A 23,204-nucleotide genomic window follows, 5' to 3' on the forward strand; every position below is an offset into this window, starting at 1 on the left:
ACAGAGCGTGAGTGACACCAAGGAGAGGGTGTGACTAACAGGTCTGGGAACTGCCTCTAACAGTAAGGCCAGTTCTCGAGGTCGGGCAAGCCAGGTCGTTAACACACAGACAGATAAGGTACAGATACTTGAGACAGATACGGAATCCAAAGAACAGGCAGGGTTTGGCAACAGGATATCAGAAATAGCAAGGTACAGAATCAGAGTTCAGAGGGATAGTCAGGCAGGCAGAAGGTCATAACAAATAATACAGTTCAATATTCCTGACGCTAAGGTGTGAGTTCCTTGATCGTCAACTCCTTTGGAAACTATGCTAGAACACAGATACAGACAAGGTCTGAGTGCTACCACGTAGTGATCGCAACACCAGACACCAGAGAAATGACCAGCACCCAGTATATATACCACAGCGCTCTCCAGCGCCACCCCTAAGTGCTGGACCAATGGAGGATGGTAAAAATGTCAGCTGACCAGCTTGGTCAGCTGACTCTTCTTTGGCTGTCATATAAGCTCTGCCTCTCAGTGCGCGCGCGCGTCCTTCTGAACCTGTGTGGACTAGCAGTCCCAGCCACACCAGACATGTTTTGCAATGTATCTGCTGATTCGGGCGTGGGGGCCGCCGCACCGCTCTCTAAGCAAGCGGCGGATTCCCCGCGTCCAACCACCAAGTCAGTGGTATCGCTATGCGTACAAACCGCCGCATCCAACGCGGACTCCACCGCTCTGCCCATGCGGCATGTGGCGGTTTCTTCGCGTTGTGCCGCCATGTTGGACGCGGAAACAGCCGCCTCACCCTGAACACTTGCGGCGGCTTTTCCGCAATTCTTCACAGATGGGGAAATAGGAGGGAAACAGGCTTCAGCCAATCAGGCTGCGTTAGTTAAGTCTGAAGGGAAAGTAAAGAAGCAAAAAGTGACAACCCAGCATGCCCTGCAACTTCATTTGTGCGGCAATGTACCAAATAAGAGTCAGGTAAACTGAGGAATGATCTTTTATGGATAAAAAATGTAAGAGTGATTTTAAAGTTTTGGATTGCCTGGTTAGCATCCTTATTACTTATTTACGCGCTGCGTAATATGTTGCCGCTTTATAAATACAATAAATAATAATAATAATTTACCAGATAAAAATAAAGAATTGATTTTTGATTTTATTACTGACAGTTACACTTTAAAGCACATATTTAGGTGCAGAACTATGATTAGGGATGAGCTTCTGACTTCCTTAGATTTCCGTTTTTCCGGAGCAGAAATCGGTTGGAAATCTGTGGAAATACCGCATTTTTATGCGGGAAATTGGATTACTGCAGAAATTTAAAGGCAAGGTTTAGGGAGGGGTTGAAAAAAATAAAAATACATATCCACTTACCTGGGGCTTCCTCCAGCCCGTGGCAGGCAGGAGGTGCCCTTGCCGCCGCTCCGCAGGCTCCCAGTGGTCTCCGGTGGCCGACCTGACCTGGCCAGGCCGGCTGCCAGGTCGGGCTCTTCTGCGCTCCAACGACAGGCTCTTCTGCGTCCCACGCGGGCGCGCTGACGTCATCCAGGCTGTACTGCGCAGGCTCAGAACTACTGAGCCTGCGCAGTACAGCCAGGAGGATGTCCGATGACGTCAGCGCGCCCGCGTGGGGCGCAGATTGGAGCGCAGAAGAGCCCGACCTGGCAGCCGGCCTGGCCAGGTCGTGTCGGCCATCGGAGACCACCGGGAGCCTCTGGAGCGGCGGCAAGGGCACCTCCTGCCTGCCACGGGCTGGAGGAAGCCCCAGGTAAGTGGATATGTATTTTTATTTTTTTCAAGCCCTCCCTGAACCTTCCCTTTAAGGCCAATCAGAGAATGCAGAATATTTCCACGGAAATCAGACTACGGAAAATTTTTTAGGCCAGTCAGAAGACTTCGGAACCATTAGAACAATCAGAGAATGTAGGCGATCGGAAATGCGGTTTCCACATAATAGCGTACGTCCGGAAAAAATTGCGGATTCTGCTTAATTTTTACTATTAAGGCCTAGTTCACATTGTAAATCGCTAGCGCAAATCGTTGAGCGCTTTTGTGAGCACGTTTTAAAACAATTTTTCAGGGGATTTTAGAGAGATTTGAGATTTTTACAAGCGCTTTTGTTGCAATTAGCATTTTTTTTAATAAGCAATCAGGAAGTGAAGTCTTTGACCTGGGAATTAATCACTTAAAGAGAATCTGTATTGTTAAAATCGCACAAAAGTAAACATACCAATGCGTTAGGGGACATCTCCTATTACCCTCTGTCACAACTTCGCCGCTCCTCGCCGCATTAAAAGTGGTTAAAAACAGTTTTAAAAAGTTTGTTTATAAACAAACAAAATGGCCACCAAAACAGGAAGTAGGTTGATGTACAGTATGTCCACACATAGAAAATACATTCATACACAAGCAGGCTGTATACACCCTTCCTTTTGAATCTCAAGAGATCATTTGTGTGTTTCTTTCCCCCTGCAGCTATCTTCCACTGAAGTGTCAGGCTGTTTCTTCCTGCAGAGTGCAGACAGCTCTGCCTGTATGTAATTCCTCAGTATGTGAAAGCCCAGCCAGCTCAGAGGAGGATTTATCCAGCTTGTAAAAGATAGGAGAAAAGAGAGAAGCTGCCCTAATCTAAATAATACACAGGCAGTATGCAGAGAGGGGCCTGGAGGGGGGAGATGCATCACAGAACCACAACACTGAAGATCTTGGCAGCCTTCCAGACACAGGCTGACAAGTCTGACAAGAGAGAGATAAGTTGATTTATTACAGAGACTGTGATAGCAGAAAGTGCTGCAGTAAGCCAGAACACATTAGAATAGCTTTTGGAACTTGTTGGATGATAAAAAACAGGATGCAATTTTTGTTACAGAGTCTCTTTAAATGTACTTTGTGAGGAAAAACGCTCACAACATTTTTAAAGCGCTTTTCCTATACCTTCCATTGAAGTGCAAACGCTCTAAAAATGTTGCAGGACCCGCATTTGCGATTGGAAAGAAAGCTCATTGCTCATGTGAGAACACTCACATGTAAAATCATTGCTCAAGCGCTTTTAAAGTGCTTTTTAAAATCGCCAGTGCTTTTAAAAAGCTCAAAGCGCTCATAGTGTGAACAAGCCTTAACAAACTTTATTGACAAAAATAATATGCATTTGCTCTGCACTGTACACTCTGCGTCCACCCGTCGGAAGCGATCGCCGCTCACTTGTCCCGTTGCCAATCGGTTCCTGTGTACCCAGCAGGAGCTTGAGGGCTCGTTTCCACTATTGCGGTGCAGAATCGCCTGGATTCCACCGCTGTTGAAATTCCATGAAATAGCATGCGGATGCGAATTTTTGCGCGTTTTTTGCCGCGAATTCGCATGCGAATTCCCATAGGTGAGGGTATATGCGAATTTAACCATGTCACTGCCTGTTTGAATTACATTGGTACCTATGCGAATTCGCATGAAAATTCGCATACCATAGCCGCATGCGAATTTCCTATTAAATACATTAGCGGCGATTCGCATGCATTCCACTCGCAGGCGAATTCGTTGGCTCTTTTGTGCGTTTTTTTACCGCTGAAAAAAAAACGCACCTCAACAACGCTACAGTGGAAACAGGCCCATCCACTTGCATTACATGTGCGAATCCGCATGCGTTGGACGCATGCGGATTCGCGATAGTGGAAACGAGCCCTGAGGCTAGAGATTACTGGACAGTTCCACCAGCAATGAACCATGTCAGCGTTAACAAAACTGCAATGGAAGCATTGTTGGGCCCACAAGGCTTTGATTTCGGCAACTTTCGAGGGGTGACGTACCAGTGATATAGAATTTTATAAGCTTTCTCTTTTATTACTATATTTGATGAGCTTCAGATGTGGCATCATTTTTATGTTTCCAAGAATAGTAGGAACACCGGATTCATGGAGTAAGTAAGCAGGGTAAGATGATGGTAATATGTACTGACGACCACTAGATGGTGCAAAGTACTGTTTATAACTAGAGTTGGGTAATGAGACACTAATAAATTTGAGCTGATGCAAATTGACAATTTTAGGCAGGTTTATGTAACTCAGAACTGGACCTACCAATCAAAATCATCCTCCACAGCATTTGACTGGCTCAACTCTGAGCTGCACAATAAAGGTGGTTAATGAAATTCTGTCTTGTGTGCAATTTTTATGAAATATGGGATTCAGGCAATCAAAACTGTCAGGAAGCGCAATTGATCGGCCCAATTCCAAGCTGCATATAATTTGCATTAAATTGGCATGTTCACACTGGAACTACTAACACTACACACTGTCCATCTCCACGGCAACGCAGAACTACCTCTCCACTCTAAAAGATAAGGCACCGCATGAAAACCTTTAGGTGAAAAAAAAATCTTCATTACAATTTACAGAGATCCTAAAAAAGCCTGAAGATTTACGATTGACGTGGATGAACTTTCAGGAAGCACAGAAAAGGTTAAAGCCTGGTACAAACTTTCAAATATGATTGGCCACTCACTGACCAATCTTACCACTTCCGTGTAGTAGGAGGTTCAGTAGATATTGAATACTATGAATAGATTGTATAGGTAAACCCTAATACTACAATGAGGTGGTAAAATTGGTCAGTAATTGGCCAATCATAATTGAAAGTATGTAGTCTTTTCACAGCTACTGATAAGGCTAATCATACTCTGATGTAAACAAACACACACAACCTAGTGCAATGGATTTCTACAGCATTTACAGTATATGTGGAAGGAAAACTTTCTATTGTGTGCTGTGCAAGAGTTTGAGGCCGCTTTAAAATTAACATAGCATTTGCATCAACTGAAAATTAGGATCTCACTGACTGTATTAGTAGCTTCATCAAAAAGACACATCAGTCTGCAGTCATCAGGCATGAGCATTCATTTCCTTTGGTAAAAATACCCCTTCACACAAGATACTGTCCTACTAGCAAGTGCACAGAGGTACTCATTCACTGCACGCTGCTGCTGGTACAACATAAGCAACACTGAATTCCATATAGTGGGGCTGTCACAAATGCAGTGTCTAACAAGAATTTTGTATTGTTGCTGAAGGCGAGTCATGGCCATGTAGGATTTTTGGAAATGGGCAGACACTTTCCGGGCATGCTTCAGGATGTCCTGGAATCCAGGGTACTTGTACACGAAATGTTGCAAGATGAGTTTTAAGGCGTGTGCCATGCAAGGCACGTAAATCAGTTTGCCATTTCTCAGTGGAGACAACAGATTGGAACCGCTGCCATGCACGACTTTACCAGCACTGAGGTTGTGTGGGGTCAGCCACTCATCGGCCTGTATCTGCAGAGTGGACAGCAGTCCCGGTTTGGCTTTTAGCCTCCAGACACAACATCCGCAAGACAGCATGATACTGTCGTACCAGCATAGTGGAACAGACACTGGAGAGCACAGTGGAAGACGAGGACTCGGGTAGGAGGTGAAGAAGAGCCTGGCCTGCAAGTGAGTCATGGCGGTGCCACTGACTCCACTTTACAGTCCCTCTTTCCCCACTGTCACCACCATGTTTACCCAGTTGGCAGTGAAGGTTATGTACCTTCCCTGCCCGTGTTCTGAAGACCAGGTGTCTGTGGTCAGATGGACCTTAGCTCCAACACTGTGTGCCAGAGATTGGTTCACCTGCCACTGTACATGCTGATACAGGTCTGGGATGCGTGTCTGGAAAAAGTATCTTCTTCCAGGTACCTTCCACTGCGGTGCTGCAATCCATAAACGGTTTTTAACTCCTTAGATTCAACCAGCCGGCATGATAAAAGCAGGCAGGCTAGCAGTTCTGACAAGCCAGCTGTTAAGCATTAAGCAAGAGGGTTACTTGGTGACATCATTTTTGCCCCCTCAAACATCTAAGGGATAGAAAGCTGACCCTGTGACAATGACCATGAAGTGGGCAGGCTCGAAAGTGGAGAGGAGGACATCTGGGAACTAGGGAGAGGAGAAGGAGGGGATATGGAAGGTGGAACACAAGCAGGCTGCGCTTTGACAGCTTCTTTTTTTAAAGGCTTCCTGCCACAGGGCTTTGTGATGGGGCTCCAGGTGCAAGGGATCGTGGGCTCCCTGAACCAATCAGTGTGCCTAAAGGTCCGTACTCACAATGCAATTTTTATGGGGACTTTTTTCATGATGGGTGACAGTTTTTCATAGCGAATGATCGTTTTCACGATATTGTGTAACATTGTTTAATGAAAATTAGTTAAACGATGTTTAGTGATGTGCGCAATTGCGCCTGTTACGGCGGATTACTGTTACCGATTGCTTAGATCCCCATTGCTCGTTGTGATAATTTTACCAAGATCATTCAAACAATCATTTAAATGATCATTTGTGCCAATGTTATGGCGGTAGAGAAGATGGATCGGGGCATGATCGCTGGTCACCGCTAATCTCTAATCCATCAGCCAATCACCATGCGGGGATTGAAGCCGCATGGTGATTGGCTGGCTGCAGCACAGCTGCAAACTAACTAGGAATAATTGCCCAGACCGGGTAATGTTTACTTACACCTCTGCCTACTCTCACACTGACCAACACGAGAAGTCCACAGCACCACGTCAGTAATGTATAGCTCTTTTATTAAAAGAAATACAAAGAGATAGCCATAGCAGCGACAGACGCTGTTTCGGACAAAGTCCTTCCTCAAGCTGTATCAGGCTCTCTCTGAAATACAATCCAATTGCTACTCCTATATATACTAGCTGTCAAAACGACATAACCAATCAGGATGCAGGGTATATGGAGGACCTGATGGGGAACTGCAAGAAAGCCAAGTAAGCTACACCCACTAGGATAAAGAGCCAATCACTGTCAGACCCAAAAATTCAAATATTCCCTTACCTCCTCCTTCCAACTGACAAAAATGTGGAGGACCTGATGGGGAACTGCAGCTCACTCCCCGTGTGCCATGCCAAAGCACTTCCTGGAACGTCATGGTGACATCATGACGTACGCATTGACGCATGTGTAAACGTAAATATACGCGTCAAAAAACTAGAGATCTATCAATCGATGGCAGAGGTGGAGAAAAGAGAGAAGTTCCAGAGAGACAGTAACGATTACACGTCTGGCTTTGTGTATGCGTGGCAAAAAGTCTCATTTGGTAGGGGCAGAAGGCCTCCTATATCAAAACCAAAGAAACCTCGACATACATCTAAACGGGCACCTAGATCTGGTGGAGGTGATAATTCTACTGATGCCCCGATGTCGTCTGATGATAGCGCTGCTAGTGGCTCCCAACGAAAAAACGACGTGGTGGTAAGCGATTCAAGCGGAAACAACGACGGAGTACGCATGCCATCATCCAACAGGATGAACTTGAGAGAACGAAAGAATCAGACCCTCCGTTAGTTGTAAATATATCCAGTTATCAACTGAATGACACGGAGTTACGAGTATTGAACCATGGCCTTGGATTTTGTCCAACCAATCCGCCTGACTTTTTCCTCATTGAACAAGAGTGTTTCCGTTTTTTACGCAACGTCAAACTTAAAGTTTTTTTCGCTAATAATTCTTTTTTGTCTAGACCTCGATCCTCTGAGGAGGGAACTTTTTCAGCTAGAGAATTTGGCCTGAGAAATAAAAGTTCTTTCTCTCCGCCAAGCAACCCTGCAATTGACATGTTCGCTTCAAGAATTCTGGAAGATATACAATCTCTGGAGCGTAATTTTCGTAGTGGACATTTACAATATAGGTCCAACATGAATCAATCTGACAGGATTGCTCTTCAGAGACTGCAGGCGAATTCTAACATCACTATTAGGGCGGCTGATAAGGGGGGAGCAGTGGTGGTCCTAGATACGAGCTACTATAAGGAAGAAATTTCCTCTCAATTGAGTCAATCTGATGTCTATAAGAGACTAACTGGTGATCCTATTCACCATATACGCAGAAGAATACAGACTGCCTTAGATCAGGCCTATTCTAGTAATATAATAGATGAGGATATGCGTAGGTTTCTACTATGTGACCACCCTGCAACCCCCCAATTCTATACGCTACCTAAGATCCATAAGAACCTACTCCAGCCACCGGGGAGACCCATTGTGGCTGGGGTAGGTTCGATTTTTGTCCCTTTGGCCAAATTTTTGGACAAGTTATTGCAACCGTTTGTTGTATTATTAGATTCATATCTCAAGGATACAACCATGTTCCTTGATAAGTTGAGGTTGTTGAATGTCGGATCTTCTGATTTTTATTTGGTAACTCTTGATGTAGAAAGCCTCTACACCTCCATCCCACACGATGGGGGTGTAGAGGCTGTGGATTGGTTCTTACTTACCCAATCGGATCTCTCTGAGGGGCAGAGAAAATTTGCTATTTCTCTACTTAAGATTATATTGGAGGAAAACTATTTTGTCTTTGAGGGCGTATACTATCAACAGTGCAGGGGGACCGCCATGGGATCAAATGTGGCCCCCTCCTACGCAAACCTTTATATGGGCCTCTTTGAGGAGGCATTTGTCTACACTCATGAATATTATCGTAGGCATGTTGTGTGCTGGTTACGATATATATCGATGATATATTTTGCGTATGGAGGGGGCCCCAGGAGGCCCTGGCGGTCTTCCTTAATGATCTTCATGAGAGCTGTCCGAGTATTCGGTTGACGGCGCATGTGCACCCCGATCGTGTTGCCTTCTTGGACACTATGGTGATCCGTTCTGGAATGACATTCCAAACTGATCTATTTGTCAAACCAACTGACCGAAATTCTTTGCTGGAATTTACCAGCTTTCATCCTAAATCTACCCGTGAACATATTCCGGGTGGCCAGTTGGGTAGAGTCAGGGGGATTGTCTCTAATCCTGCCGTCAGGGAGACCCGTATTGTGGAAATGAGGGATAAGTTTAGGCGTAGAGGTTACCCTGAATATACCTTAGATGAATTGCCTTCACGTAGGAAACGTGCTTCTGGGCCAAGACTCCCCTTTGTTTCCCGTTACAATACCTGCAGCAATCAGCTGGGGTCTATTGTGAGGAAACATTGGGGCCTCTTGAAAGAATCCTTTCCTCATATTGAGGAGTTCCGCTATCCGCCCCTTTTCTCATTTAAGCGGGCCCCTACAGTAAGAGATAAAATTAAATCTAGGCCTGTTATCCCTGCGGTGACCTCTAGAAGGGGCACTTTCCCGTGTTTAGGCTGCCATTTATGCAGCCATATTGTGAGGGGAGATACGTTCGCGCATCCATCCAGGTGTGAGAGGTTCTCTATACGGGGCCTCTACACCTGTGATTCTTCATATGTTGTATATTTGCTTAGATGCCCTTGTGGGTTGGTGTACGTGGGTGAAACCACACAACGACTGCGCGAACGTATCTCCTCTCACAAATCTGCTATTAGAACACTTAATATGGAACAAGCTGTTTCTCAGCATTTTACTGTATGCCGCCATACGGTCTCGCAACTGAGAGTTCAAGTCATAGATGGGGTTCCCAGCGACTTTAGGGGGGATAGAGCGAAGGATCTTCTCAGGAGGGAAGCTTTCTGGATTAAACGCCTGGGAGCACTGGGTAATAGCGGACTTAACAGGGACTATGATCTCTCTTTTTGTATCTAACTCCGTTGTCTTCGATACTTGGTATAGCTTGGTTATGGGTGGAGGTTGGGGGGTGGCATGCTTGTGATATATTGTGATCCACAATCTCTTTCTTTTTTAGTGTAAGGGGTTGTTGGTTTATATCTATGGCTCTAATATTTGTAATGTGTGTCTCTTTTATGTGGTCGGGATGCAGATAGGATATGGGGGAACCTGTATTTTGACTTTTGATATTCACAGATAGGCCCACTTTTCATCCATTAATTTTTTATGGGTGAACATACTTTGGCTAATGTAGGTTAGCATGGTTTTTGATATCCCCTATTGTCATGCCATCATCACTTTGCATATTGCACGCTCTATATTTGTGTACATATTTATTGTGCCTTTTTGCATTTTTTCTATTTCCCACTTTTGGGATTCATGCGGACATTTTTACGCATGCGCAGACACTTGTACGCATGTAATCATGCAGATTTTTTGACGCGTATATTTACGTTTATGCATGCGTCAATGCGTACGTCATGATGTCACCATGACGTTCCAGGAAGTGCTTTGGCATGGCACACGGGGAGTGAGCTGCAGTTCCCCATCAGGTCCTCCACATTTTTGTCAGTTGGAAGGAGGAGGTAAGGGAATATTTGAATTTTTGGGTCTGACAGTGATTGGCTCTTTATCCTAGTGGGTGTAGCTTACTTGGCTTTCTTGCAGTTCCCCATCAGGTCCTCCATATACCCTGCATCCTGATTGGTTATGTCGTTTTGACAGCTAGTATATATAGGAGTAGCAATTGGATTGTATTTCAGAGAGAGCCTGATACAGCTTGAGGAAGGACTTTGTCCGAAACAGCGTCTGTCGCTGCTATGGCTATCTCTTTGTATTTCTTTTAATAAAAGAGCTATACATTACTGACGTGGTGCTGTGGACTTCTCGTGTTGGACTTTGCTGACCCTCTGAGGGCTATTGGGTCTTTCCACTCTAGCACACGTCTGTCCCCATTCGGGTGCTGGTCTATCCAGTTTCTACTCTCACACTGAAGCCTCCCTCTACCTATGACTTACCCTAAAACCCTCAGGTGTCTAACCCTAACCACTGCACCCCCGCTACCTAACCCTAATCCCCTGCATAAGTATACCAAGCCAGAAGGAGGAAGTGCACCATGGCGAGGCTTGCAACGCGACCAGGTTGCTTCGCTTGCAAGCCCTTTGAAATGCAGGGCGGGCATTGTTCCTGTCAAACTGCTTTCAAGTCAAGAGTTGAGATCCGTACACACGCCGGACTGGAAGCAACGACGGGTCCGTCGTCACCTCCCGCTGGGTGGGCGTTCCAGCGACAGTCCGGCGTGTGTACAGTCTGTCTGCAGACTGATACGGCTGTTTCTGAGCGATCCACCCGGCGGATCGATCAGAAACAGCCGTATCAGTCAGCCGACAGACTGTACACACGCCGGACTGTCGCTGGAACGCCCACCCAGCTGGAGGTGACGACGGACCCGTCGTTGCCTCCAGTCCTGCGTGTGTACGGACCTTTAGAGTTCGGTTATTCTTCAGTTGATGTGTTCTGCAATATTACCAAAGGTCTGACATGAGAAGTGAACCAAAGTATAATCTGTGATTAAGCGTACGGCCTGAAAGAGAGAGAGATAACAAAAGCCATGGAGATAAAGAGAACCTGTCAGTGAGAGATAACTAAGTTTGTTAATCTGTCAGCATTAAAGAAGATAAGTGGAGGAGGAGTTTCATTGCATCTTGTAATACTAAAGTGTGCTACAGTGAGAAGTGGAGTGATACCTGACAGAGATAAAGAGTCAACAAAGTGGATTTACAAGTTTTGCAACGTTACAAAATTAGAACTTATTCAGCCTAAAGTTCAAATTGCATATAAAGAGAGTTATATTGCGGGAGGGTGATATTGATGGTATAGCTGGGTGTATTGGTCACTTTCGCACTTTGATTTATTTATTTTTATCTTTATAAACCTTTTTGATTATTTGATTTACTCTTCATTTTTGTTTGTTATTTTGGGAGGCCCTATCCAAACGAGTGGTGCTCAGGGGTGTAGTGAATTGAGAGCTACAACATAAAGAGTAATGGCTCGTACACACGCTGCACTAAAGTCTACGACGGGTCTGTCGTCACCTCCCACTGGGCGGGTTTTCAGCAGACAGTACAGTGTGTGTACAGTCTGTCGGCAGACTTATAAAGCTGTTTCTGAATGATCCGCCCGGCGGATCGTTCAGAAACAGCCTTATCAGTCCGCCGACAGACTTTAGACACGCTGTACTGTCTGCTGAAAACCCGCCCAGCGGGAGGTGACAACGGACCCGTCGTTGCCTTCAGTACGGCGTGTGTACGAGCCTTTAGAGTCTAAGAGATGGACATTTGTTGGATGCCATATTGCCAACTAACAAACTGTGGAAACTGTTCAGTACCATATTGAAAAGAGTCATGAGTTCCCCAAGGTTTTGCTGAGCAATATAGCTTGGACTTGGTTTCAAGGGACTGAGACTGTTTAGGAACTGAATTGCTCAGTAGACCTGTCCCTACCCCAAGCCCCTATGCCCCAGTGAATGGTACTGTGATTTAAACATGCTGTAAAGTGGTTAATGATTGTACAAGAAGATCTGTTGTAGCTCAATTTCATCTAAAAGTTTCTGTGTAACTTAACCTTTTTATTCCGCAGCTTTTACCGGTGCACCGGCTATGAAGAGGAGAAGACTGTGTTGTTTTGACCTATGATTTGCAAGGGAAGTGTATTGTATAGTTAAAGTGTAACTGGATGAGTGAAGCTACTGGTGACCACTGTTAGGTCACAAATAAATCCTTGGTAATCGTATCTGAGTCAGTGTCTGGTGGATTCCTCTCAGCTGGGGCTGAGTGCTAACAGATAAATCGGGTTACAGATTCTTTACAATTTGTGATCTCTGGTTTACTTTAAGGTGGCCATACATCTCTTGACATGGCTGGTGATCGACCAGGATAATCAGTGCCGCCAAGGGCATGCTCGATCGACGATGCAACCAATTTTGGTCTAAAATCGGTCGCATGTATCGATCGGAAATGCTGCAAGATGTCAGGCCATCATGGTCGATCGGGTGCCCGGCGGTAACGGGGAGTGATATAGGGGCGAGCAACAAAACCGAAGCCGCTGTTCCCCCCGTTTATAAATGTGCCCCCTGTGTGTGCATGTATACATTACCTGTCCTGTGTCACCCACCACAACGTAGTGGGCGACACAGGACCGGCAATATATGAATACACACATGGGGGCACATTTATACACTAGGGGTCAGTGGTGAGGTGGTGGACAAGAGATTTCATGTTGAAATCAGTCAGGAATCGGCCTGCGGTGTATGGGCAGCTGACAGATTTCTCTCTAATTAGATTTGAGCACATTGGTTGCAAAGAGGGTTGAAGACACTGGCACTAAATGCAGCAGGGACAGATACAACCACACTGGGCTTACCTGCAGCGTGCTCCATAAATATTCCACAATTCAGTCAGGTAGAGATGAAGAGAGATGGGCACAGCTGCTAAAATACCCTTTATTAGTAACACACAAGTTACAACAGTGGAAGGATGGCGAAGTCTGACAGCTGTTTCGCAGGGACTAGCCCTGCTTCATCAGAGTCTCTGATGAAGCAGGGCTAGTCCCTGCGAAACAGCTGTCAGACTTCGCCATCCCCCCACTGCTGTAACTTGTGTGTGTCTACCCAGCCACTAATAAAGGGTATTTTAGCAGCTGTGTCCATCTCTCTTCATCTCTACCTAACTAGATTTGAGCACCGATAGATTTGTTTCTTGGTTGAATCTGTCCATTATCGCTAGGTGTATGGGCAAGTTAAAGGAAACCCAAGGCGACAGGGATATGGAGGCTGTCATATTTATTGCTTTCTAAACAATTACAGTTGCCTGACAGTCCTGTTGATCTACTGGCATAAGTAGTGTTTGAGTGAAAACCCTGGAACAAGCACATGGCTAATCCAGTTAAAACCTGAGTCACAGTACCTGATCTGCTGTATCCTTGTTCAGGATCTATGGCTAAAAGTATTAGAGACACCGGATCAGGAGGACTGCCAGGCAACTGGTATTGTTGGGGGGTGTCAATCTTACCTGTCTGACGTCTTCTTCGTCCGTCCCTCGGCGCATCCCACGATGCGCTCCAAGCGGCGGTCAGGTGATTACAAACACTTCCTCCTTCCGTGTTGAAGGAGGAAGTGTTTGTAATCACGTGACGCACGTGGGGAGCGCATCGTGGGAGGCGCCAAGGGACGGACGAAGAAGACGTCAGACAGGTAAGATTGACAACCGCACAGGTTTACTGGGAGATATCCGGATAGCAACTATCCGGATGTCTCCCGGTTTCGGTTTTGAGCAGCCCTAATGGCAGCCTCCATATCCCTCTCACCTTGGATCCACACTATAAGCGTTTTTGTGAGCACTTGCATTTGATTAGCGCTTGTTAAAAAAAATCTCTCCCATTTACTTTTATTAAAATTGCGTTAAAAATCGCAGCGATTGCATATGTTTTTCCATCTACACGATCGCGGTTATTTCTACAGCGATTTTAATGAAAGTGAATGGGATCGATTTTTTAATAAGCGCTCAGCAAGGGCTAATCAAACTCAAGCACTCACAAAAGCGCTTATAGTGTGGATCCGGCCTAAGTCTGATTGGATTAGCCGCATGCATATTTCAGGTTTGTAATGCAGACATTATTAATGCCAGAATGATCAACAGAGCTGCCAGGCAACTGGTATTGTTTAAAAGGCAATAAATATGGCATCCTTCACATACCTGCCACTTCAGGTGTCATTTTAGAAACAGTCTGATCGAATATCAATAGAAAACCTGCCACTTCTAGCCTTGTACCCTCTCACCCATGTTTGATTTGAGTAAAGAATGATTGTTTTTGTTCATTGTTTGTTCAACATATCGCCTGGGAGAGCCCTGTTCTTTAATAGAATTCCATCTGATACAAGTTTTTCACCAAACAAACGTCTAATCTATTAAACCCATCTTACAGTGTATGGGAGGCTGTAGTGTGGGCTTCCTCCTCTCTGAATGGGGCCACCTGATCACAGCAGCCAGTGATGGTGAGCTTGGCACAACAGGGGTTACCAGAGCGGCTGAAACCTAATCCAGCAGTAGCAAGCAGCAGCTAGATTGCAATACAGTGCAGCCCAGTGGCTGCTTCTCCAGCGGCAGCATCCCCTCTCCAGCTCTGATCACCGCCTCCTCCTTTCCTGCGAGGCTCAGGGAGGGGGCGGCAGAGCACAACACACAATATTCCCATCCACTCACATTGAATGATACACAGTGTCAGCGATCCGAGCTCCATTCCAGCCTGCTGCATGTGGACGCCTCATCCTCCTCCCCGCATCAGCCAACATGATCCCCTGCAGCTAGGACAGCTATGAGCCCACCAGCCTCACACTGGGCTTCATGTAGGACCCCTTCCAGCAGGTAAAGCACTGTTGCTTATGATCGCTAGGCCTCCTTTGTGCTCATTCATAGCCAAGGGAGTCCATCAGCCGTGTCTTATTTGAGTGGAGGTCTGATATGTATTTACATTTCTGCTATTCCTTTGTTGCAGAGGCATAACCTACAGGGGGGCAGTCCCTGCGACTGCAGGGGGGCCTCAGAGCTGAAAGGGGGCCCTAAGTACTACTTCACGTGCACAGATAAGGGGGTCCATGCTTCAGATCAGGTGTTATTGTGGCTATATTTGTTATGGGTGTGAAGGGTATGATGTCCACACTTGTTATATCACTCCTGTTAGATGGGCCACCAGGCTCTGAGTGTCACTAGGGGTATGCAAGGGAAATGGTGTTAACGTTGGGGGGCCTCAGTAAAGTTTTGCTGCGGGGCCCCTAGATTTGTAGTTATGCCCCTGCTTTGTTGGGCACACTTGGCACACTTGCTCCAGTCAAGCACTGATCGCTCTGTGCTGTGCTGGATTATTTGAATGATGTTTAATTAAGACGTGTGTCTGGGTAATGGCTTGTCCTCATTCTAGTTCATCAGTCTGTGTGTCAGATGTGTGCAGTGGTGACATTTGCAGGATTCATATGTTTTGCAGTGGGGAATGCAGCCTTGCCATGTTCATGCTAAAATAGTAAAGTGAACTTCATTGTCCCTGTGGCTAAAACTTGTCTCGGTAACGTTTATTTCACTTGTTCCAATGTTCCTATAGCTCTGGCTTGTGTATATAGCACCTGTCACCAAGGGAGCTTACAATCTCCTATACCACCACAGTTTTTGGATTGTGCCCTTATCTCTATTTTTAACTGTACAGTGCTCTAAAGTGAGAGGTATATGGAGGCTGACATATTTAAACAATGCAAATGTTGATCATGTGCCTTTTAATTTAGCCATAAACCCTGAACTAGCTTTTAGGTGTGATTCAGACACTACTGCAGCCTAAGAGATGAGCAGGATAGGACTGCCAGGCAACTAATATTGTTTAAAAGTTAAATGATACCTTAGTTGTTGCCATCTGTATGGAGAAGGGGACTGAGGAGAACGGGGGAGCGGTGGGCATCAGGAGAGCCCACTTACATATGCCTGCTCCCCCATCTTAAAGGAGAACTGTAGTTAGAGGTATATGGAGGCTGCCATATTTATTTCCAGGCTATCCTGCTAATCCTCTGCCAATAATACTTTCAGCCATAGGCCCTGAACCAGCATGCAGCACATCAGGCGTTTCTGACAAATTTGACAAATCTGACAAGATTAGCTGCATGTTTGTTTCTGGTGTGTTTCAGACACTTCTTCAGCCAAATAGACCAGCAGGGCTGCCAAGCAACTGGTATTGCTTAGGAAGTAAGGACATAAATATGGCAGCCTCCATATACATCTCACTACAGTTCTCCTTTAAATTTCATTAGGGCTAAGGTTTCCTTCAATAATAATAATAATAATAATAATAATAATAGTTATAATAATAAATGTGGCATCCACCATAAATACTTCTCACTTCAAATTATTTTAAGTGAGAATCAAACTCAGGAATAGTATTGAGCTGAAATTTTCTTTTAAAGGGGTTTACACTTACCTGGGGCTTCCTCTAGCCCCCTTGAGGCTGCTCAGTCCCTCGCCATCTTGCCGGGCCGCTCCTGTCTCCGCTGAATGGCCCAGTACTGTGGCTAAGTTGCACTTCGTCGTGCATGCATAAAAGCATGCGCTCCCCCATTATGCAATAACTACCATGCAGGCACAGAACCCTCCCAGCTACAAGAGTGCAATGGGGGAGTGCGCAGGGCCAGGCTGCTCACGCGTGACACAGCCAGAATATCAGGGCTGTGAAGTCGGAGTCGAAGAGTCAGAGTTGGAGCAATTATGGGTTCCTGGAGTCAGAGTCGGTGATTTCATGAACTGCGGAGTCTGAGTTAGAGTTTTTTGTACTGACTCCACAACCCTGCAGAATATCAGGCCATCCAGAGGGAGACAGTAGCGCTCCGGGGAGATGGGGAGGGACCAATCGGCCTCAAGGGGGCTGGAGGAAGACCCAGGTAAGTATAAGGGCTGGAACCCACAGGAGCGCTTTTGGCAGCGTTTTGGCAGCACTGCGATACGCTAGCAGTTTGCCAAAACGCTGGGCTAATGTTAATGGATGGGGCAACTTCCACAGGAGCGTTTGCGTTTCCCAGAAACGCAAACGCAGGACCTGCAGCATTTTGGGAGCGTTAGCGCTTCAATGTAAAGTATTGAAACGCTAGCAGAAACGCTCAGCAAAACCTAAACTGAGCAGTTTTGCTAACGTTTTGCGTTTCAGCACACTGTAACAAAATTAAAAATAATTCACAGGACCAATCAGGATAAAAACGCAAAACGCTACACAACCGCTGAGGAAAAAATACAATGTTGCAAAACACGACCAAAAACGCACATGAATCCGCTTGCAAACCGCTCAGACAAAACGCTAGTTGTTGCGTTTTGCGTTTGCGGTTTTCAGTGGGTTCCAGGCCTAAAACCTGAGACCTCTTTGGTGATTAGAGCTAGTATGATTTTGGTAACCCAATGAGAAAATCTATAGGAACAGTTCTCCAATCACAGCAACATCTAAAACTTGCAGCATTGTAATTAAATGAATAGTGTGATCATCATATTATTACAACCTATCTGAAATCTAGGAGTTTGAAAGGGTGCTGTCCACCTAATCATATTAGTGAAATTGCCTTATGGACTTTCTCGCTGGGAGACCTAAGGGCCTGTTCAGACTATGCGCGTTCCTAGCCGTTTTCAGTGAACGTGTCTGGGTACCAAAAACGCATAGAAACGGCTCCTAATGCTTTTGAATGGGCTAGTTCACATGTATGCGTATGAGACGCACACGTTTCTTATCCGCATTGCTGCATGCAGTTCTGTGCGTCACGCATAGAAACGGACGCAATGAAAGTCTATGGACGCGTATCAAAAACGCGTACTATTGCATTTTTAGCGTACGTTTCCTCTGCGGTTCCCATAATTCTTTTTTTCCCCTGGGTCACGTGTTTGTGCAAAACGCAATAGAAAACGCATTAGAACGCAAGAAAAACGCATGCGTTTTTCAACTTGCGTTTCTTTGAATTTATACGCGTTCTACAAACGCTGACAGTCTGAACAGGCCCTTAACCATACTAGCTCCAGGAGATTTTCTTGCTCTAGTCTAGAGGAAACAGAATTCCTGTGGGCGCAATCAGTAATTTGCACAGAGCTTGACAAATTTGGAAACCAGTGATTGAGTTACCAGTTAGATTTTTTTATTATTATTAAAGGGAATCTGAAGTGAAAATAACCTTACGATATAACGATTTGTATGTGTAGTACTGCTAAGAAATAGAACATTAGTAGCACAGATATGAGTCTAATGTTTCCAGTACAGGAAGAGTTAAAGTGTACCAGAGTTGCTGAAATGAAGTTTTTTTTATAAATACCTGGGGCTTCCTCCAGCCCCATAAGCTCGGATTGCTCCCATGCCATCATCCTCCGCTGTTTGCAGCTCCGGTACCGGGTCCCGTCACTTCAGCCAGTCGCGGCCAGTCTGACGTAAGTGAAGTGCGTATCTCTCTTTGCGTATCTCTCCAGCAGCCACTGGGGAGTTACGTAGAGAGTGCACTTCTCTTGTACCGCGACTGGCTGAAGTGACGGGACCCAGTACTGGAGCTGCCAAAGGCTGAGGACAGCAGCGAGGGAGCGATCCGAGCTTATGGGGCTGGAGGAAGCCCAGGTATGTATAAAACTTTTTCATTTCAGCAACTCTGATTTCTTCTAAGAAAATTCAGTTGTTATCTATGCAAAAGAGCTTCTTTGAGCTCTGCGACTTAATAAGTCGTGGACAGCACTGTCTTTTGAAGCACTTATCTCAACTGTGTCTGTTTCTTCTTTGTTTATGATCTTTCTGCAGAGAAAAGTTCAAGGGGTCAGTAGCCTGCTCTGTGAAATCATGTAAAATGCTAAGTGTATTGTGGAAACAGCAATTAGAGAATGATGCTATGTTATAAGAAGAAAAAAAAAGCTATATACTTGAAAATAAAAATGAAACTTTTGTTTGCTACTAATGTTCTATTTATTATCCGTATTACACAACCAATTCATTATATCATATTTTTTTTTATTCGCTTCAGTGTCACTTTAAGGCATTCACTATTTGTACTGGTAGGGTACCTGACATAAGCTTTCAGAATCTGATTAGCCCAATGTAAAGTTCCTGTGCAGGCCGGGGGAACTCACGCACTGTGTACAGTAAGAGAATGTGCTGTGTCCACATTCATATTGGTGCACATCCCTATTCAGGAATAAGCAGCAAATTTGGAGGTAGTATGGTTGAGGTGATCCAGCATGAAAGTATATAGAGAAGTTCCACTAACATGATTGGGTGGACAGTACCCTCTCGAACTGCAAGGTATCAGAAAGGTTGTAGTAATAATACACCCACACTATTTGGCCTATTAGAAAGCTGTAAGTTTGTAGACATTGCTGCGATTGGAGAGCTATGGACTTTGGCTGGCTCACCTCAACCATACTAGCTCTGAAAATGTTTCTAAAATGCAAAACCCCACTGACTGGAAGTTGAAGATGTGATGTACTAGCAAATGAAATCCACCTGCTATTGATCATAATGCAGCCATGTAACCTAAAGCTCATCTGAACTGACCCCATGATTGTTAAACTGTACATGATGTGTAGTATGGAGTCTAAATACTTAAAGCTCCCCATTTGCATGGGCTTCCCCCTTGATGTGAGGTTGAGGGGAAGCCAATGGAGTGGCGCATGCTGTGTTCACTCCACGCCCCCTGTAGTTCCTCTCTCACACCCGCATGTGTACAACATCCATGGGGAGCGTTGTGGATATGCGTACTTCAGAAGTGTTGCTCATACACAAAGCCAGTTGCCCATCCAAACAGGAGGACCTGTAAGTATTATTATTTTGTGAGCTGAAGGTAAACCGTGTCCTTTAACTTACCTGGGTCTCCTGTAAGCTTGTATGTCCCTTGCTGTCCTCCTGGTCCTTTTCCATGATCAGCTGTTTGGCTTCCTACAGCAGTCAAGTCAAGCAGTACTGTGCATGCTGCTGGCCATGGCAGGGCGCGTCCTTAATCGCACTCCCGTCATGTTGTTAAAGTGTACCAGAGCTATAAAAGTGTTATACATACCTGGGGCTTCCTCCAGCCCCATGCGCACGGATCGCTCCCACGCGATGTCCTCTGTCTTTTCCCTCTTCGGTACCTCTTTACAGACATATTTGGTCATTATGTATTTTTTACACCTCTTTACTGAACGTATTTATTTTCACAGTAGTGGGACTTTATTCGTCTGCCAGGGAATTGATCTACATCAGTGGCTTTCATTTGCTAGCTCAGATTCCACTTCCTGTTTCAGTGCAGATTTACATGTAAGGAGAATTCTACTCACATTCTATCTCAGGATCTTGGCAAGAATTTTGTGCACCGCTACTGTTTATAAAGGCTCGTACACACGTGCAACTTTTCCGCATAACCAACCCAACCACATGAGCGACCACACGAAAAAGCCATTGCACAACATTTTCCACACACCAACCAACTGAACGAACTCATATGCATACTATGCACGCAAGTGAATGACAGACTTCACGATGTGGCCACATTCAAAACAAGTACAAGTCATTCAAACTATATTAGCCCAACAGTCGTGAAAGTTGAATTGCCTGTTGTATCGGGCATACTGCCTGTTATCAGTCACTTTCTAGTTGTTTGTCACACGTTCACAGACCAAGTTTGGACAATAATTGGGGGGAAAGTTCCATGTGTGTACGAGTTTTAAAGGACAACTGAACTGTCAGTGCACCTAGTATGAACCAAGCCTTTAAGGACAACTGATATGGAGGCTGCCATATTTATTTCCTTTTAAGCTATGCCAGTTGCCTGGCTATCCTGCTGATCCTCTGCCTCTAATGCTGGGTACTCACGGTACGATTTTCCGTACGATGGATGGATCAGATAGATAAAATCCGTCATGTCCGATATTGCTCCCGATCGTTTCCGCGCTTGATTTCTCATAGCGGTGAATGGAGAAAGATAAGAAAAAGTTAAACGAATGCAGATAAGAGAATCAAGCGCGGAATTGAGTGTGGAATCGTGTCAAAAACGATCGGGTCGCAAAATCGCACAAAAAAAGTAACGTGTACCCAGCATAATACTTTAAGCCATAGACCCTGAGCAAGCATGCAGCAAATCAGGTGATTCTGACTGGATTAGCTGCATGCTTGGTTCTTGTGTGATTCAGACACTACTGGGGCCAAAGATCAACAGAACAGCCAGGCAACTGGTAGTTTTTAAAAGGAAATAAATATGGCAGCCTCCATATCAGTTGTCCTTCAGGCTGCTTACACACGGGGACGTTACAGGCGCCTGTAACGCTCCCCCAACGCACAGCAATGTAACACAAGTGGGCTGTTCACACAGCCCACGTTGTGTTACATGTAACGCTGCACGTTGTCGGGAAAGTGCAGCATGCTACGGCGTTAGAGCGGCTATAGCCGCGTTAGACTGTTTGCACATGCTCAGTGGGGGGGCGGAGAGGAGGCGGGGAGAGCCAGCTACAGTAGCCGCACACATGGCTACTTAATATTCACTGCACTGGCGGCCGCTGATTGGCTGGCGGGACCACGTGATGCGGAGTGTCTCGCTCCGCATCACGTGGTCCCGCCGGCCAATCAGCGCCACTCTGGGAGACCTTGTAGGGATAGAGCCGCCTAACGCGGCTCACTTTACCGTCCTTTCTTGCAGCACCATACGTTGTGTTAGGTGCACGTTATGCGACCTTAACGTGGCACCTAACGCAACGTCTTGGTGTGCAAGTAGCCTAAAGGTTTGGTTCATATAAGGTCCACTGCCAGACCGTTTCACAGAGCTGACCACAGCAGATCAGCGGACGTGCAAAATAGACTTATTCTTTCCTATAAGCCTGTTCACACATCTCTAGGTTTTTGTATGGTTTCCACAATGGGCAAATCAAACCTGCACAGCTTTTCTATGGCAGTGGATGCATTGCCATCCATCCAATAGAATAGCCTGAATCCACTCCCAAGTGCAGCAGACACTGCAACAGAGCTACACAGCACATCTGCACTATTCAGATACTGTATACTAGTGCTTTGCCTCCAGTAAACCTAGTTTGAACCAAGCCTCAGTGTTAAAGGGACTCTGAAATGATAGGGATATGGATGTCACCCTCTTCATTCTCTAAACAATGCTAGTTACCTGACTTTTAAATTGATACTCTATAATTTTGAGTCACTGGGCCAGAATGAGCATGCAGATCATATGCTTTCACTCTAATCTGACTCCACTGGCTGCATGCTTGTTGCAGGTGTTTGACTCAAAATCAACCACAACCAGAAGCTCAGCATGACAGCCAGTCAACTGGCATTGTTAATAAGGGGATGAATATGGCGGCCACCAAATTTCTGTTGCTTCAGAGTCCCTAGTACTTTTAGCTTGTTGTAAACTGAAAATGTATTTTATTGATAAGGTCTGAAAACATCTCCTCCCTCTAAGAAAACTCGAGTAAAGTTGACTGAATTGGGCTTCTGTCTGGTAATCCTTTCATAAACCCATATACTTGCTTTTGACAAGCATTTGTGTTGGTCTAGGCTTATGCTTCATACAAACAGCCTTACTATCCATCTGCAGCACTCACTTTATATAATAAAGTAGAAATTAGCCCCCACTGGTCTCCAAAGTAGAAGGGCACATTTAAACCTAAATAATGAACACACGGCAATGCGCTAGCCATCACTATGAATGTGGCTGCTGTGCTGGTTATAATGAATGTACGGTAATCATGGCCTTATGAAAGACATGCAAATAGAACTTGGTAAAATGCAGGTGGCATAATAAAATGGGCATAGTTTGAAAGGGACTGGGGTATAAACCAAGACCCTTTGGCTGCTGTCATTTCCCACCCACATAACCATATTCTGGTTTTTGCAGTGATGCATAAAATAGGAATGGTCAATATGATGCTATTTGTTCGGACGAATTCACATTTTGTATGCAAATTTCCGTAGCTTGAAAATGGGCCATTCGAATGCCAGCTTGCTGGGATTTAATTGGGCTGTCTTTCCAGCAGCATAAATCTGCAAAATCCTGTATGAATTTGAACCAATTGCATCTCAATGGCCATCCCTTGTAAAGAA

At 45.3% G+C, this 23,204-nt stretch overlaps 1 protein-coding gene across 1 annotated transcript in view; it reads left to right on the forward strand.

Annotated features, from left to right (window-relative positions):
* Window positions 1-14,846: 14,846 nt before the first annotated feature.
* The window catches only part of TLCD4 (TLC domain containing 4), a 128,346-nt gene continuing 119,988 nt past the window's right edge, over window positions 14,847-23,204 (forward strand). The window contains exon 1 of the mRNA XM_068242589.1: window positions 14,847-15,007. The gene's annotated coding sequence lies outside the window, so the exon portion shown is untranslated. The remainder of the gene's footprint in view (window positions 15,008-23,204) is intronic.

This window comes from Hyperolius riggenbachi, chromosome 6 (genome assembly GCF_040937935.1).
Source record: "Hyperolius riggenbachi isolate aHypRig1 chromosome 6, aHypRig1.pri, whole genome shotgun sequence".
Taxonomy (NCBI): Eukaryota; Metazoa; Chordata; class Amphibia; order Anura; family Hyperoliidae; genus Hyperolius; species Hyperolius riggenbachi.